The following is an 18,260-nucleotide window of genomic DNA, read 5'->3' as shown; positions in this document are numbered from 1 at the left end:
GTGATCCCTTCCCAGGAATCACCCTCAGCATTCTTTTTAAAATTCAGGACATCTTAGAAGGGCCATCTAGCTCCAGGCCTCCCCATGGATTCTGACTAAAGCCTTTGTTGTAACTGCACTGCAGTGCCATTTTTTTCTCTGTCCTATTTGCTGCTGCTGCTTTTTTTTTTTTTTTTTTTGAGACGGAGTCTTGCTCTGTCGCCCAGTCTGGAGTGCAGTGGTGCGATCTTGGCTCACTGCAAGCTCCGCCTCCCGGGTTCATGCTATTCTCCTGCCTCAGCCTCCTGAGTAGCTGGGACTACAGGTGCTCGCCACTACACGCAGCTAATTTTTTTTTTTTTGTATTTTTAGTAGAGATGGGGTTTCACCGTGCCAGCCAGGATGGTCTCCATCTCCTGACCTTGTGATCCACCTGCCTGGGCCTCCTGAAGTGCTGGGATTACAGGTGTGAGCCACCACGCCCGGCCCTATTTGCTTCTTTCACTCCTTCACACACATTGTTCCTAAAAGCACTCTACCCCAATAAACTTCCTCTGCAAAAATGTCAGGCTCAGAGTGTGCTTCCACAGAACCTGACCTACTGCAGTCAACATCTTAGTTAGTCCAGGCCAACGTTGCCTGGCAGCTGAATTACTGTAATAGCCTTCAATGACTTCCTTGGGGACTCCCTTTCAATGCAAATGTCCTTTAGGTCTGCAGTCTAGCTCCTAAAACTAAAAAGTCTGTTCAATTTAGCACTGATAATGTCAATTATAAGCTTATCTTCCCAGATGCAGAACAAAGACAGATGAGATCAATGTTGCATAATCTATTCTTTTTTAACTCCCTTTTTCTTCTTCAAACACTTTTTTTTTTTTTTTTTTTTTTTTTAGACAGGGTCTTGCTCTGTCACCCAGGCTGGAGTGCAGTGGTGCAATCATAGCTCACTGCAGCCTTGACCTTCCAGGCCCAAGTGATCCTCCCACCTCAGCTTCCTGAGAAGCTGGAACTACAGGCACAAGCTACTGCACCTAACTAATTTAAAACAATATATGTATTTTTTTTGTAGAGACAGGGTCTTCCCATTTTGCTCAGGCTGGTCTTGAGCTCCTGGGCTCAAGTGATCCTCCTAACTCAGCCACCTGAGTAGCTGGGACTACAGACATATGCCACCATGCTCAGCTAATTTTTAAAATTTTTTGTAGCGATGAGGTCTTAGTGTTTCCCAGGCTGGTGTCAAACTCCTGAGCCCAAGCAATCTTCCCGTCTTGGCCTCCCAAAGTACCGGGATTATATGTGTGAGCCACTGCATCTGGCCTAAACTTTCTTTTAAAAATTAGACTTTACTTTTCATGTCTTTGAAGTATTTGTTTGCTCCTAGTTTAAAAGTTATAAGAAAAAATATTTGATATAATTCTCCCCCTGCCCCAAATTGATGGTATATTTGGGAAAAATAATTAAATTATTCTTAGTTAGAAATGTAATAAAGTAGGAGGTCTTGTAAAGAGGTATCCTTTGAACTGTAAGATGAAGGGAATTTCCAAGACTTAAAACTAGTAAATTTGACACCTGTGGTTAAGATCTATTCTCCCCAAAGCAGGAAGGACAAGGGCTGCAATAACCCAATTAAAGTGGCTAGGCAGAGGTAGGAGGTGGATGTGAAAGCTGGAGCCTAACTCAGTTGTATGAGCATAACCAAAGCAAGAATTTGATCGTGGAAGAAATGGGGTTGTTCTGCTTGGAGTCTTGCAAAAGGAAGTCACGTTGGGCGCAGCGGCTCATGCCTGTAATCCTGATACTTTGAGAGGCCAAGGCAGTTGGAAAAGGAAGTCAACGAAAATTTTTGTGTTTGCTGGAGTAAGGATAAAAATGAAAATAATTATTCTATTACTAGTGATTCAGGATTTTTCTCAGCCCCTTCATGAGACTTGTGACAGGGGTTCCCCGTTTACTTGGCCTGCCGCACTAAACCCCTTGTGGGAGGCAGCATGTGAGTGAGTGTGGGATCCAGCAGGCCACTCTGGGTGCCAGCAGGAGCAAGCTCCGTGTGAGGGTGCCTGTGACTCCAAAGCCCCAAAGGGAATGTTACAGTGCTCTCTCAGCTATGCAGTCTGCAGACGGCTGTGTGTTAACAGCTCAGTTGGCCCCCTGCCTTGTCACGTGGGGTGGCTGCCCTCCACCAGTGAGGGCAAAGGGCCAGTGTGACAGCCTTTTTGAGTGCTTGCACTTGGTGGCTCCCAAGCTCTTGTCCAAGAAGAATGCAGTTGCACAGATACTTGAAGGATGGTGAAGGCAGATACTTGTATTGAGTGATGGAAATGGCTCTTAGTGGAGAGGGGAGTTGGAGAGGGGATGCACAGGGCAGTTAGTCTTTCCTGAAGTCTGACCACCTCTTCCCTGAAGTCCAGCCATCTCTCCTCTCTACCAATTGAATCTGGGGTCTTTATAGGCACAGGATGGGGGTGGGGTGGGCCGTAGGTAGTTTTGGAAAAGGTAACATTTGATTGGTAAAAAGACATTACTCAGAAAGAACCAATCAGGATATGGTGGGCAAACAGGAATATTAGTTCTCACTTTGGGCTGTGAGTTTCAGGCTAATTTGACTTGAAGGTGGGGTTTCATCAGGACCTGCCCATCTGCCTAGAATTTCTCTGTCGCTCGCCTCTATCACTAGAACCGTAAAAAAAAATAATAAAGCATGTGTCTCCCAACACCGGAAGAAAAAATATACTTCCTTGTGCTCTGTGTTCATTAACTTCTGATGCCAGTGTGGCCTCTCAGTTATCTTCTGACAGGAAGCTGGGAGTGCCCTAAATCTCTAGAACTGTAAATTAATAAACTGGCATATTGATCAACATATTGATCTACTACTTTTATTACCATTAGTTGGTTCTGAGGCTAATTCAGGTTAGCAAAAAAATTAAGTTTATAAAATCTTTAGGTTCTGAAAAAATCAAGTTTAAGTACTAACTCCTAACAAACCCTAAAACCAACCATATTTCAACAGTCAATCTGTCCCTCTCCATCCACATTAATTCCAGCTCTTATGTCAGCTTTCTCCTTTATCTAAAACACATCTTGTACTTTTGAGGAAGTAATGTTAATAAAAATTTCATTATGAAAAAATGCATCCCAAATTTGATTTTATTTTCCATGTTATCTAGAAGAGCAGAGACTGAGGATCTTGGATTTTTAAAGGTCTCATTTCCAGTTTCCATGAGGCTTGCTGTGTGGCCATGGGCAGGTGAGCCAGGAGAAAAGGTGAGCCTTGGTGTTATGCCAAGCCATCTAATTACTAGAGACGCCAATGCCTCCCGTATGTTTCGCTAGCCACCATTTTTTTCTTTTTTCTTTTTAAAAAATTTTTTATTATACTTTGAGTGCCAGGGTACATGTGCACAATGTGCAGGTTTGTTACACAGGTATACATGTGCCATATTGGTGTGCTGCACCCATTAACTCATCATTTACATTAGGTATATCTCCTAATGCTATCCCTCCTCCCTCCCCTCACCCCATGACAGGCCCCAGTGTGTGATGTTCCCCTTCCTGTGTCCAAGTGTTTTCACTGTTCAATTCCCACCTGTGAGTGAGAATGTGCAGTGTTTGGTTTTCTGTTTGCGATAGTTTGCTGAGAATGATGGTTTCCAGCTGCATCCATCTCCCTACAAAGGACATGAACTCACCCTTTTTTATGGCTGCATAGTATTCCATGGTGTATATGTGCCACATTTTCTTAATCCAGTCTGTCATTGAGGGACATTTGGGTTGGTTCCAAGTCTTTGCTATTGTGAATAGTGCCACAATAAGCATATGTGTGCATGTGTCTTTATAGCACCATGATTTATAATCGTTTGGGAATATACCCAGTAATGGGATGGCTGGGTCAAATGGTATTTCTCGTTCTAGATCCTTGAGGAATTACCACACTATCTTCCACAATGGTTGAACTAGTTTACAGTCCCACCAACAGTGTAAAAGTGTTCCTATTTCTCTACATCCTCTCCAGCATCTGTTGTTTCCTGACTTTTTAACGATCACCATTCTAACTGGTGTGAGATGGTATCTCATTGTGGTTTTGATTTGCATTTCTCTGATGACCAATGATGACAAGGATTTTTTCATGTGTCTGTTGGCTGCAAAAATGTCTTCTTTTGAGAAGTGTCTGTTCATATCCTTCACCCACTTTTTGATGGGGTTGAGTTTTTCTTGTAAGTTTGTTTGAGTTCTTTGTAGGTTCTGGATATTAGCCCTTTGTCAGATGAGTGATTGCAAAAATTTTCTCCCATCTGTAGGTTGCATGTTCACTCTGATGGTAGTTTCTTTTGCCACACAGAAGCTCTTTTGTTTAATTAGGTCCCATTTGTCAACTTTGGCTTTTGTTGCCATTGCTTTTGGTGTTTTAGACATGAAGTCCTTGCCCATGCCTATGTCCTGAATGGTATTGCCTAGGTTTTCTTCTAGGGTTTTTATAGTTTTAGTTCTAACATTTAAGTCTTTAATCCATCTTGAATTAATTTTTGTATAAGGTGTAAGGAAAGGATCCAGTTTCAGCTTTCTACTTATGACTAGCCAGTTTTCCCAGCACCATTTATTAAATAGGGAATCCTTTCCCCATTTCTTGTTTCTGTCAGGCTTGTCAAAGATCAGATGGTTGTACATGTGTGGTATTATTTCTGAGGGCTCTGTTCTGTTCCATTGGTGTATATCTCTGTTTTGGTACCAGTACCATGCTGTTTTGGTTACTGTAGCCTTGTAGTATAGTTTGAAGTCAGGTAGCATGATGCCTCCAGCTTTGTTCTTTTAGCTTAAGATTGTCTTGGCAATGTGGGCTCTTTTTTGGTTCCATATGAACTTTAGTTTTTTCCAATTCTGTGAAAAAAGTCATTGGTAGCTTAATGGGGATGGCATTGAATCTATAAATTACCTTGGGCAGTATAGCCATTTTCATGATATTGATTCTTCCTATCCATGAGCATGGAATGTTCTTCCATTTGTTTGTGTCCTCTTTTATTTCACTGAGCAGTGGTTTGTAGTTCTACTTGAAGAGGTCCTTCACATTCCTTGTAAGTTGGATTCCTAGGTATTTCATTCTCTTTGAATCTATTGTGAATGGGAGTTCACTCATGATTTGGCTCTCTGCTTGTGTGTTATTGGTGTATAGGAATGCTTGTGATTTTTGCACATTGATTTTGTATCCTGAGACTTTGCTGAAGTTGCTTATCAGCTTAAGGAGATTTTGGGCTGAGACAATGGGGTTTTCTAAATATACAATCATGTCATCTGCAAACAGGGACAATTTGACTTCCTCTCTTCCTAACTGAATACCTTTATTTCTTTCTCCTGCCTGATTGCCCTAGCCAGAACTTCCAACACTACGTTGAATAGGAGTGGTGAGAGAGGGCATCCTTGTCTTGTGCCAGTTTTCAAAGGGAATGCTTCCAGTTTTTGCCCATTCAGTACAATATTGGCTGTGGGTTTGTCATAAATAGCTCTTATTATTTTGAGATATATTCCATCAATACCAAATTTATTGAGAGTTTTTAGCATGAAGGGCTGTTGAATTTTGTCAAAGCCCTTTTCTGCATCTATTGAGATAATCATGTGGTTTTTGTCTTTGGTTCTGTTTATATGCTGGATTACGTTTATTGATTTGCATATGTTGAACCAGCCTTGCATCCCAGGGATGAAGCCCACTTGATCATGGTGGATAAGCTTTTTCATGTGCTGCTGGATTTGGTTTGCCAGTATTTTATTGAGGATTTTTGCATCGATGTTCATCAGGGATATTGGTCTAAAATTCTCTTTTTTTGTTGTGTCTCTGCCAGGCTTTGGTATCAGGATGATGTTGGCCTCATAAAATGAGTCAGGGAGGATTGTCTCTTTTTCTATTGATTGGAATAGTTTCAGAAGGAATGGTACCAGCTCCTCTTTGTACCTCTGGTAGAATTCGGCTGTGAATCCGTCTGGTCCTGGACTTTTTTTGGTTGGTAGGGTATTAATTATTGCCTCAATTTCAGAGCCTGTTATTGGTCTATTCCAGGATTCAGCTTCTTCCCAGTTTAGTCTTGGGAGGGTGTATGTGTCCAGGAATTCATCCATTACCTCTAGGTTTTCTAGTTTATTTGCATAGGGGTGTTTAGAGTATTCTCTGATGGTAGTTTGTATTTCTGTGGGGTCAGTGGTGATATCCCCTTTATCATTTTTTATTGCATCTATTTGATTCTTCTCTCTTTTCTTCTTTATTAGTCTTGCTAGCGGTCTAACAATTTTGTTGATCTTTTTAAAAAAAACCAGCTCCTGGATTCATTGATTTTTTGAAGGGTTTTTTGTGTCTCTATCTCCTTCAGTTCTGTTCTGATCTTAATTATTTCTTGCCTTCTGCTAGCTTTGGAATGTGTTTGCTCTTGCTTCTCTAGTTCTTTTAATTGTGATGTTAGGGTGTCAATTTTAGACCTTCCCTGCTTTCTCTTGTGGACATTTAGTGCTATAAATTTCTCTCTACACACTGCTTTAAATGTGTCCCAGAGATTCCGGTATGTTGTATCTTTGTTCTCAGTGGTTTCAAAGAACATCTTTATTTCTGCCTTCATTTCGTTATTTACCCAGTAGTCATTCAGGAGCAGGTTGTTCAGTTTCCATGTAGTTGAGTGGTTTTGAGTGAGTTTCTTAATCCTGAGTTCTAGTTTGATTGCACTGTGGTCTGAGAGACAGTTTGTTATAATTTCTGTTCTTTCACATTTGCTGAGGAGTGCTTTACTTCCAATTATGTGGTCAATTTTGGAAGAAGTGCGATGTGGTGCTGAGAACAAAGTATATGCTGTTGATTTGGGGTGGAGAGTTCTGTAGATGTCTATTAGGTCTGCTTGGTGCCGAGCTAAGTTCAATTCCTGGATATCTTTGTTAACTTTCTGTCTCATTGATCTGTCTAATGTTGACGGTGGGGTGTTAAAGTCTCCCATTATTATTGTGTGGGAGTCTAAGTCTCTTGTAAGTCTCTAAGGACTTGCTTTATGAATCTGGGTGCTCCTGTATTAGGTGCATATATATTTAGGATAGTTAGCTCTTCTTGTTGAATTGATCCCTTTACCATTATGCAATGTCCTTCTTTGTCTCTTTTGATCTTTGTTGGTTTGAAGTCTGCTTTATCAGAGACTAGGATTGCAACCTCTCCTTTTTTTATTTGTTTTCCATTTGCTTGGGAGATCTTCCTCCATCCCTTTATTTTGAGCCTATTTGTGTCTCTGCACATGAGATGGATATCCTGAATACAGCACACTGATGGGTCTTGACTCTTTATCCAACTTGCCAGTCTGTGTCTTTTAGTTGGAGCATTTAGCCCATTTACATTTAAGGTTAATATTGTTATGTGTGAACTTGATCCTGTCATTATGATGCTAGCTGGTTATTTTGCTCATTGATGCAGTTTCTTCCTAGCATCAGTGGTCTTTACATTTTGGCATGTTTTTGCAGTGGCTGGTACTGGTTGTTCTTTTCCATGTTTAGTGCTTCCTTCAGGAGCTCTTGTAGGGCAGGCCTAGTGGTGACAAAATCTTTCAGCATTAGCTTGTCTGTAAAGGATTTTATTTCTTCTTCACTTATGAAACTTAGTTTGGCTGGATATGCAACTCTGGGTTGAAAATTCTTTTCTTTAAGAATGTTGAATATGGCCCCGACTCTCTTCTGGCTTGTAGAGTTTCTGCTGAGAGATCCGCTGTTAGTCGGATGGGCTTCCCTTTGTAGGTAATCTGACCTTTCTCTCTGGCTGCCCTTAACATTTTTTCCTTCATTTCAACTTTGGTGAATCTGACAATTATGTGTCTTGGAGTTGCTCTTCTCGAGGAGTATCTTTGTGGCGTTCTGTGTATTTCCTGAATTTGAATGTTGGCCTGCCTTGCTAGGTTGGGGATGTTCTCCTGGATAATATCCTGCAGAGTGTTTTCCAACTTGGTTACATTCTCCCCGTCACCTTCAGGTACACCAATCAGATGTAGATTTGGTCTTTTCACATAGTCCCATATTTCTTGGAGGCTTTGTTCATTTCTTTTTACTCTTTTTTCTCTAAACTTCTCTTCTCACTTCATTTCACTCATTTGATCTTCAATCACTGATACCCTTTCTTCCAGTTGATCAAATCGGTTACTGAATCTTGTGCATCTGTCGCGTAGTTCTCGTGCCATGGTTTTCAGCTCTATCAGGTTATTTAAGGACTTCTCTAGATTGGTTTTTCTAGTTAGCCATTCGTCTAATCTTTTTTCAAGGTTTTTAGCTTCTTTGCGATGGGTTCGAACTTCCTCCTTTAGCTTGGAGAAGTTTGATCGTCTGAAGCCTTCTTCTCTCAACCCGTCAGTCATTCTCCATCCAGCTTTGTTCTGTCGCTGGCAAGGAGTTGTGTTCCTTTGGAGGGGGAGAGGTGCTCTGATTTTTAGAATTTTCAACTTTTCTACTCTGTTTTTCCCCCACCTTTGTGGTTTTATCTACCTTTGGTCTTTGATGATGGTGACGTACAGATGGGGTTTTGGTGTGGATGTTCTTTCTGTTTGTTAGTTTTCCTTCTAACAGTCAGGACCTTCAGCTGCAGGTCTGTTGGAGTTTGCTGGAGGTCCCTCCAGACCCTGTTTGCCTAGGTATCAGCAGCGGAGGCTGCAGAAGAGTGAATACTGCTAAACAGCAAATGCTGCTGCCTGATCGTTTCTCTGGAAGCTTCGTCTCAGAGGGGTACCCGGCCATGTGAGGTGTCAGTCTGCCCCTACTGGGGGGTGCCTCCCGGTTAGGCTACTCGGGGGTCAGGGACCCACTTGAGGAGGCAGTCTGTCCATTCTCAGATCTCAAACTCCATGTTGGGAGAACCACTACTCTCTTCAAAGCTGTCAGGAACATTTAAATCTGCAGAGTCTTCTGCTGCCTTTTGTTTGGCTATGCCCTGTCCCCAGAGGTGGAGTCTACAGAGGCAGGCAGCCTCCTTGAGCTGCGGTGGGCTCCACCCAGTTCGAGCTTCCGGGCTGCTTTGTTTACCTACTCAAGTCTCAGCAATGGTGGGTGCCCCTCCCCCAGCCTCGCTGCCGCCTTGCAGTTAGATCTCAGACTGCTGTGCTAGCAATGAGGGAGGCTCCGTAGGCGTGGGACCCTCCGAGCTAGGCGCAGGATATAATCTCCTGCTGTGCTGTTTGCTAAGACTCATGGAAAAGCACAGTATTAGGGTGGGAGTGACCCAATTTTTCAGGTGCTGTGTGTCACAGTTTCCCTTGGTTAGTAAAGGGAATTCCCTTACCCCTTGTGCTTCCCAGGTGAGGTGATGCCTCACCCTGCTTCAGCTCTCGCTTGGTGGGCTGCTCCCACTGTCCTGCACCCAATGTCCGACATGCCCCAGTGATATGAACCTGGTACCTCAGTTGGAAATGCAGAAATCACGTGTGTTCTGTGTCGCTCACGCTGGGAGCTGTAGCCTGGAGCTGTTCCTATTCGGCCATCTTGGAACCACCCTTCTCTTTTTTCTTTTCTTTTTTTTTGAGATGGAGTTTTGCTTTTGTCACCTAGGCTGGAGTGCAATGGCACAATCTCCGCTCACTGCAACCTCCGCCTCCCAGGTTTAAGCGATTTTCCTGCCTCAGCCTTCCAAATAGCTGGGATTACAGGCTTGTGCCACCATGCCTGGCTAATTTTTGTATTTTTAGTTGAGATTGGGTTTCATCATGTTGGTCAGGCTAGTGTTGAACTCCCGACTTCTAGTGATCTGCCTGCCTTGGCCTCCCAAAGTGCTGGGATTACAGACGTGAGCCACTGTGCCTGGCTGCCATCATTTTTTCCGTTGGCCCTCTCATCCATGACCCACACTACCTGTAGGTTGCCTTTGTGACCTGAATTTCAAGGGGGTGACTTAATATAGGTAGAGAAACAGCAATGTTAATGAGGAACATGTTGGAACTTACAGAACTGAGTATTTTTCTGGTTTCCAGAAAGGAAAATATTTGACCCCAGTGAAGTTATTTTTGACTTTCTATTTTCTGGCCCCAAATCTTCCAAGAAAAAGTCTAAGGTCACACAAAATGAATCATATGCCTGTGGATTGGGTAGTTTTCAGTAGTTAAACCATTTAACTTTTCCAAACACTCATCCCACCAAGCTCAGGAAAAACACAAATTTCACTCCCTTCTTACCTGAAACCTATTTCAGTCCTTTGGTTACCTGTGGAGATTTTATTTCATTTAGAATGAATGGAAAGGTTAAGCTAGGGCTGGAAAAGCACCCTGCATTGGCTAAATCCTGTCTCTGCTATTGCTGCAGCTGTAACTCCCCAGGGGGTCCTGTCTGAAATGGAGGAGAGTCAATAAGACCTTAGGCTAGGCTGGGCCTGGTGGCTCATGCCTGTAATCCCAGCACTTTGGGAGGCTGAGCTGGGTGGATCATGAGGTCAGGAGATCGAGACCATCCTGGCTAACACAGTGAAACCCCGTCTCTACTAAAAATACAAAAACAATTGCCAGGCGTAGTGGCACACACCTGTAATCCCAACCACTCAGGAGGCTGAGGCAGAAGAATTGCTTGAGCCTGGGAGGCGGAGGTTGCAGTGAGCCAAGATAGACTCCATCTCAAAAAAAAAAAAAAAAAAAAAAAAAAAAAGGGGCCGGGCATGGTGGCTCAGGCGGATCACGAGGTCAGGAGATCGAGACCATCCTGGCTAACATGGTGAAACCCCGTCTCTACTAAAAAAAAAATACAAAAAACTAGCTGGGCGAGGTGGCGGGCGCCTGTAGTTCCAGCTACTTGGGAGGCTGAGGCAGGAGAATGGCGTGAACCCGGGAGGCGGAGCTTGCAGTGAGCTGAGATCTGGCCACTGCACTCCAGCCTGGGTGACAGAGCCAGACTCCGTCTCAAAAAAAAAAAAAAGAAAAAGAAAAAAAGAAGACCTTAGGCCAGGAAAGTCACTGCCTAGACAAGTGAACAGGAAAAAACTCACTGTATGTAACAAAAAACACTGATTTCAAAATCCCAAGTAATGTGACTCTGTCATCTAACCAGAGCCTGCAAGAGTACAAAATGTTGGTCAGATCCTGTGTATGTCTCACTGGTCTAGACATCTCTGCTTTACCTGAGGTGTCTGGCCTACCTCTATGATACATTTTGGACTGGATGGGACACAAACTTCAGATAGCCGCCATGCCCACGCCCACTTCTGAGGCCACTGATCTTGTTTTCCCTCAGCTCCTATTATTCTAGTGGATTGGTTTGTACTACAAAACCCTGTGCACTACTCTCACTACTCTAACCCTCCAATAGTGGCTGGGTACAATCTGTAGGCTAGCTAGCAACTGAGGCATGGCTGAACCTGAAATAAAAGAATATAGCAATTAAAGTCAAGGCAAAGGCAAGTCAAAGCTTAAGTAATTAGATGTTATAATAGATGGGTGAGGATGCCAATTGACATCGAGAAAAGACTTGACAAGAGGTTAGCTTGTTTCAGATCAACGCTTCAATCAAAAATAATGAGGAAAGCTGTACAAAGCATAAAAATATACTTGAAGGCATTTTAGTGCTACCACGGTAACTAACACTTTAGGGGTCAAGAACCCAGAAAGAAGGGAAGCCCAGAGAGAGAAGAGCGGTATTTGGTGTTGTAACAGAACTGTCAGGTTTGTATGTCAGGTTTGTTTGCCAGAAGTAAAAGTAGATAATCTTGAGGAAGATTATAACATCTACAGCCTCAATTACATACAGATTTTCATATACAGTGTCTGGCATTCAATCAGAAATACACAGGCAAACAAAAGACAAAACAGAACCAAGAGAAAAAAAAAAAAAAAAACAGACAACAGAAACAGAATTACAGGAGACCCAGATGTTGGAATTATCATATACGAGCTTTAACTGTAGTTAATATGTTTAATAAATTAAATAGGGAGCAAGAATATCAGCAGGTAACTGAAAATATACTAAAGAATCAAATGCAAATTCTGGAACTGAAAAATACACAAATTAAAATTAAGAACTCAATAGATCAGTTTAGCAGAATATTAGATATAGATGATGAAAGAAAAATAAAAACTGGAGGATATGTAGAATAAAATATTTAAACTAAATATGGAAAGGCAAAAGATAGGAAATTCAGAAAACAACATGAGATAAGGGACATGGTTAAAAGGTGTAATATACGTGTTTAAATGTGGTGTGAGAGGAGGAGAGAAAAATAATATGGCAGAAGGAATATTTGAAGAGATAATGGCCAAGATTCAAGAGATAATAAGAAAACACTTTGGCAAGATAAATACAAAGAAAACTACACATAGGCACTATATGGAAAGCTATTAAAAATCAAAGACAAAAATAATTGGTGGATTAAAAATACATTGCCCTTAAAGGAGCAACAAGACTAAAAAAACCATGAAAGGTAGAAGACAATGGAATGATTCCTTTGAACTGCAGAAAGAAAATAACTACCAAGCCAAATCTCTGTATCTCACAAAAACCTTCAAAAATGAAAACAAAAAGACATTTCCACAGTAAGAAAAAGAAAAACACAAGGAATTTGTCACCAGCAGACCAAGAAATGGTAAAGGGAGTTCTTCAGGTAGAAGAAATATAATTCCAAAGAAACCACAAAGATACAGAAAGGGTTAAATAGCAGTGAGAAGAATAGGCTGGGCGCAGTGGCTCATGCCTGTAATCCCAGCACTTTGGGAGACTGAGGCGGGCAGAACACCTGAGGTCAGGAGTTCAAGACCAGCCTGGCCAACATGGTGAAACCCCGACTCTACTAAAAATACAAAATTTACCCGGGTCTGGTGGTGTGCTTGTAATCCCAGCTACTCGGGAGGCTGAGGCAGGTGAATCACTTGAATCCAGGAGGTGGAGGTTGCACTGAGCTGAGATCGTGCCACTGCACTCCAGCCTGGACAACAGTAACATGAGCAAAACTCTGTCTCAAAAAAATAAATAACAAATAAATAAATATGTGGGCAAATATAAATATATATTAAATAATATATTTAAAGTTTAAAATATACAAAGTTACAAATGCATGACAGAACAGTACAAAAGATGGAAAGGGAGTAATGGAGTTAAAGGTTCAAAGGCTCTTACATAGTTCAGGAAGTGTTAAAGTACTCAGTAGACAAGTTGTAATTTTGATAACCACTAAAAGAACAGTAAAAATATGTACAAGTAATATGCAAAGGGAGGGACATACTAAAGCAAATGATTTATTCCAAAATGTGATGAGAGATATGCACACAAAAATGGGACAAACAGGATACAGTAAGACGGTAAATTTAAGCTAAAAATATCAATAATTATCTTAAATATAAATTGACTAAATACTCCATTTAAAAGACAAAGATTGGCCAGCATGGTGGCTGATGCCTGTAATCCCAGCAGTTTGGGAGGCCAAGGCAGGTGGATCACCTGGGGTCAGGAGTTCGAGACCAGCCTGGCCAACATGGTGAAACCCTGTCTCTACTAAAAATACAAAAATTAGCTGGGTGTGGTGGTGCGCACCTGTAATCCCAGCTACTCAGGAGACTGAGTCAGGAGAACTGCTTGAACATGGGAGGCAGAGATTGCAGTGAGCCAAGGAAAAAAAAAAAAAAAAAGGTTGACAACAAGATTAAAAATCCTAACTATATGGTGGTTTATACTGGGCATGGTGGCTCATGCCTATAATCGAGCACTTTGGGAGGGCAAGACAGGTGGATCACAAGGTCAGGAGATCAAGACCATCCTGGCTAACATGGGGAAAGCCCATCTCTACTAAAAATACCAAAAATTAGCCGGGCATGGTGGCAGGTGCCTATAGTCCCAGCTACTCAGGAGTCTGAGGCAGGAGAATGGCGTGAACCCGGGAGGTGGAGCTTGCAGTGAGCTGAGATTGTGCCACTGCACTCCAGCCTGGGTGACAGAGCAAGACTCCGACTCAAAAAACAAACAAAAAAGGCATATCTTACATATAAAGCATACAGAAGTTGAAAGTAAAATGACAAAGCTATCCTATATAAACCTGATATAGCTATACTAACACCAGACAAACTAACTTTAGGGCAAGAAGTATTACTAGAGAAGAAGAGAACATTTCATACTAAAGGGGACACTCTATAAAAAAAACCTCCAAATTTATACGTATCTAATAACATAGTCTCAAATATATAAATCATAAATTGATGAGTAACAAATGTAGAACTATAAATTTTTCCCAAAAAGTCTATAATATACAGAATCTGAATAACATAACAAAACAGAATTGATATATATATATATATAATATATAAGGCTATCATTGCAGAACATGCATTTTTCCTCAATTGCCAATTGCAACATTTACTAAAATTGACAACATACTGACCCAAAAAGCAAGGCTAACAAGTTCCAAAGAATTAATATCATACAGTTTATCTGACTACAGTTAAGTAATAACTAGAAAATAATCTCTAGAAAATCATCCGATATTTGGCAACTAACAAACATGAGTCTAATTAATCCATGGCCAAAGAAGAATTCATAATGGAAATTAAATAATAGTTGAACTGATTAGTTTTAAAAAAGACATATCAAAACTTGTCTAATGCAGCTAAAGCCAACGCTTAAAGAGAAATTTATAACCTTAAAATGTATACAATAGAAAAGAACAAAAGCTGAAAACCAAAGAACTGAGTGTCCATCTTGAGAAGCTAGAAAAATAACTAAATAACAGAAGGAATAATTATAAATGCAAAAATGAATAAAGTAAAACAAACAAAACCAAAAATGATCAACATAACCAAAAACTGGTTCTTTGAAAAGGCAAGAGAAGGCAAAAGTAAGCAGTATCAGGAATGAAAAAGGGGACTTAGCTACAGCTATTACAGAAATACTGAGTTACTTTATGTCAATAAATTCGAAAATGAAAATGAGATGGACATATTCTTGTAACAGTGACCCTCACAGCATAGTTTACAGTCCTCTGGGAGTGTTCAAGACTGTCTTAGATAATCAAGGAGGTCAAAATTATTTTCATCATACTACTAACATATCATCTTCCCTTTTATTAGCTATATTAACATTTGTAATAACTGTGCAAAAGCAGCGGTAAAACTGCATAATTTGTCAGAGCCCATCATGGCAAGTCTATTTCTCTTGCCAGTGATTGGTTTAGAAAACCAGGGCATAGGAACAAATTAAGGATCTTGTATATGTCAAATGTTATATTGACGAGACGCAAGAATAAACACCCTGTGGCTTCGGAGAAGTTTTTCCTTTCAAGAAAGGTAACTGGAAGTGGTTTTTTCCTTTCTGGATGATGATGTGTGTGGAATGCAGCCCAGAACTACAGGCAACTGTCTCTCACCTGAAAAGGAAGCGGGCACACAGAGGTTGGAGTTGAGAAAATTACAGATACACAGAGCTGAAGTAACATGAATAACCCAATCCTGAAAGCTCAGTTTCATTTTGTAGTGAGCCAGTTTTCTGTTCCAGCAACTTTTAAGTTTTTGCTTTCTTGAAATTGTTAACCCAATTAAATTAACATTATAGAATTCACTGCTTAAATAAATCCTGTTTCATAGTGCAAATGTAGAAAAGGAGTCTCTCCAATTTACAAGATAGACAAATTTTTCTCTAAACAAAGGTGCACCTTAGACATTTGTACTACACTGTAGAGTTACCACTGCAACATTTGCGGAATTTTGTATTATTAATTGGTATACAACTGAGAAGTGGTGTGCGGTGCATTATTAATGAGTAAACTCATTAGCAGTACAGCCGACACTTTAAAAAACACAGGTTTGAACTGCATGGGGCAACTTACATGTGAATTTTCTTCCGTCTCTGCCATACTTGACAGTAAGACCAACTCTTCCTCTTCCTCCTCAGCCTATTCAATGTGAAGGCGATGAGGATGAAGACTTTTATGATGATCCGCTTCCACTTACTGAATAGTAAATATATTATGATTAACATTTTCTTTTCTCTAGCTTACATTATTATAAGAATATAGTATATAATACATATAACATACAATCAATCAACTGTTTATTGGTAAGAGTTCCAATCAACAGTAGGCTACTAATAGTGTGAAAAACATGAACCTGAAAGAGCCAATTCTTCCAGATGAATCCCAAGTGGCTAATTGGCCCTGGATTTAAAATGGAGCCAAGCAGCCATTTGCTGACTGGGATCACACAGAAACTCTAAGTTCCCTGACAACCCATACCTTTTTATCTTTGGAACTATCAGAGCTCACCTGAGCCAACCAATCAAGGCTCCATTGTATTGACCAATCGGAACTGAGCAAGTTTCAATTCTTCATTTGCATAAAATGACCTGATTGGGAACCTTGGGTAGGAACTTTTGCTATAAAATCTCAGTCTTGGGCCCCGTGCGGGGCTCACGCCTATAATCCCAGCACTTTGGGAGGCTGCCCGGGGAAGATCACCTGAGGTGGGGAATTCGAGATCAGCCTGACCAACATGGAGAAACCCCGTTTCTAATAAAAATACAAAAATTAGCCAGGCGTGGTGGTGCATGCCTGTAATCCCAGCTACTCGGGAGGTTGAGGCAGGAGAATCGCTTGAATCCGGGAGGCAGAGGTTGTGGTGAGCCGAGATCGTGCCATTGCACTCCAGCCTGGGCAATGAGCGAAACTCCGTCTCAAAAAATAAAAATAAAAAAATAACACCCCAGTCTTCCCTTTGTTCTCTGGGACGTACCTCCATTTTACACCAAATGCTGCATTTCCCCAGTTTGCAAATTGTTCACTGAAATAAAGTCTCTTTCCTCCAAATTCAAGATAGCCTTTGTTCGCAGGAGTTGGTTTGGAGAAGTCAAAAGTTATACGCAGATTTTCAACTGTGCCAGGTGTTGGCACCCCTAATCTCTGCGTTGTTCAAGGGTCAACTCTATTACAAACACACAGAGGCACTATTGGGTATCTGGTTAAGTTCAGTGTTACCCTGGGATGCCGACTTTATATGATAAAGACAGGTCAAGAATATTTGCTTTAAGATGAGGAGTATTTTATATAGGCCAGTTGCTTCTGCATCCCTAAACAGTGCTCTCAGAAGAAAAAAGGAACCTCGGACTGAAAGATGACTTTTCCCTTTGGGCATGGTTCACTGGGCACTGAAACTGAACGGAATCTTTAAAAGTTTCACAGACAAGGTATATTCATCTCGTTATTTGCTGTCAATGCTTATCTTGAGAAATTGCAAAGCAACCTAGGGATCCTCTTGCATTAAATTACATTTTCCCAAGGATGAAGCTTAATTATATTCAGTCGCCTTGGATAAGCACATATGAAGGAGGAATTTTTTTTTTTTTTTCTTTTTTTTTGAGACAGCATCTCGCTTTGTCACCCAGGCTGGAGTGCAGTGGTTTGATCTCAGCTCACTGCAACCTTCGCCTCCTGGCGGAGTGATCTTCCCACCTCAGCTTCCCAAGTAGCTGGGACTACAGGCACACACGACCGTGCTCGGCTAATTTTCAAATTTTTCTGTAGAAAAGGGGTCTCTATTGCCCAGACTGAGAAAAAATATTTTATGTAAGTGCTGATTAAATACCCAGGAAGCCACCATTCTGTCATGCCCTTAACTTCACAAAGTGTTGCTTTCCACTCTACCCCAGGGAAAAACACACCTAACATGGCAAGATTCATTGGCTACAGTTCAGCAAAACATTCTTGGATCCTTTAGGAGGAAAAATCTTACACAAACTGCACTTTAAGAATAAGGTTGTGCAGGATCTGGATTTAAAAAGAAAAAAAAAAGGATAAGGAAGAAGTTTTATGGGACCTAAATTTCATGTCAATAGCCCTTTGAATCTCTGGCTTTACGATGAATGCAACTTATCCAGGGAATGCTTCTCTTTGAAGATGTGTTTTATGCCACTGTGACCCTAGAAGAAAGATACCAAATTATTTGAACTCTGATGCAAAAGGCATATAATCTGTATCCTGCTGGTTCTGGTTCTAATAGTTAAAATGATGCATTAAAGGATTATAAGTGATTTAATCAAGAATATGTCTATTCTCATTTTAAATTAGCTTGCATTTTCTTTAAGTATATGTGAAATCACTGAGTTATTACACACTGCAAATATAAACAAGTTTGTACCTGCCTGATTTTGAAGACCATAATCCAAATGTTCTTTCCATTTTCTGTATTGTAATTTAGTCTGTGATTGAACACACATTTTTATCCTACATGTTCCATCTAATATTGTTAATATGTAACATCCAGATAAATTCAGAAGATACAAACTACAACCCTTGTACTAAGAAAAGTGTGAAACAGACTATCTTTTAACATGAAGTATGATAT

General features: G+C 40.8%; 1 long non-coding RNA gene across 1 annotated transcript; it reads right to left on the bottom strand.

Moving 5' to 3' along the window:
* Positions 1 to 15,194: 15,194 nt before the first annotated feature.
* Positions 15,195 to 15,877, bottom strand: LOC141407303 (uncharacterized). Its single transcript, XR_012415915.1, has 2 exons — positions 15,752 to 15,877; positions 15,195 to 15,292 (listed from the first exon to the last, which is right to left on the bottom strand). It is a non-coding gene; the product is annotated as an uncharacterized lncRNA (long non-coding RNA).
* Positions 15,878 to 18,260: the final 2,383 nt, after the last annotated feature.

Source organism: Macaca fascicularis, chromosome 7 (genome assembly GCF_037993035.2).
Source record: "Macaca fascicularis isolate 582-1 chromosome 7, T2T-MFA8v1.1".
In the NCBI taxonomy this organism is placed as follows: domain Eukaryota; kingdom Metazoa; phylum Chordata; class Mammalia; order Primates; family Cercopithecidae; genus Macaca; species Macaca fascicularis.
This window is presented reverse-complemented; position numbering and strand designations above follow the sequence as displayed.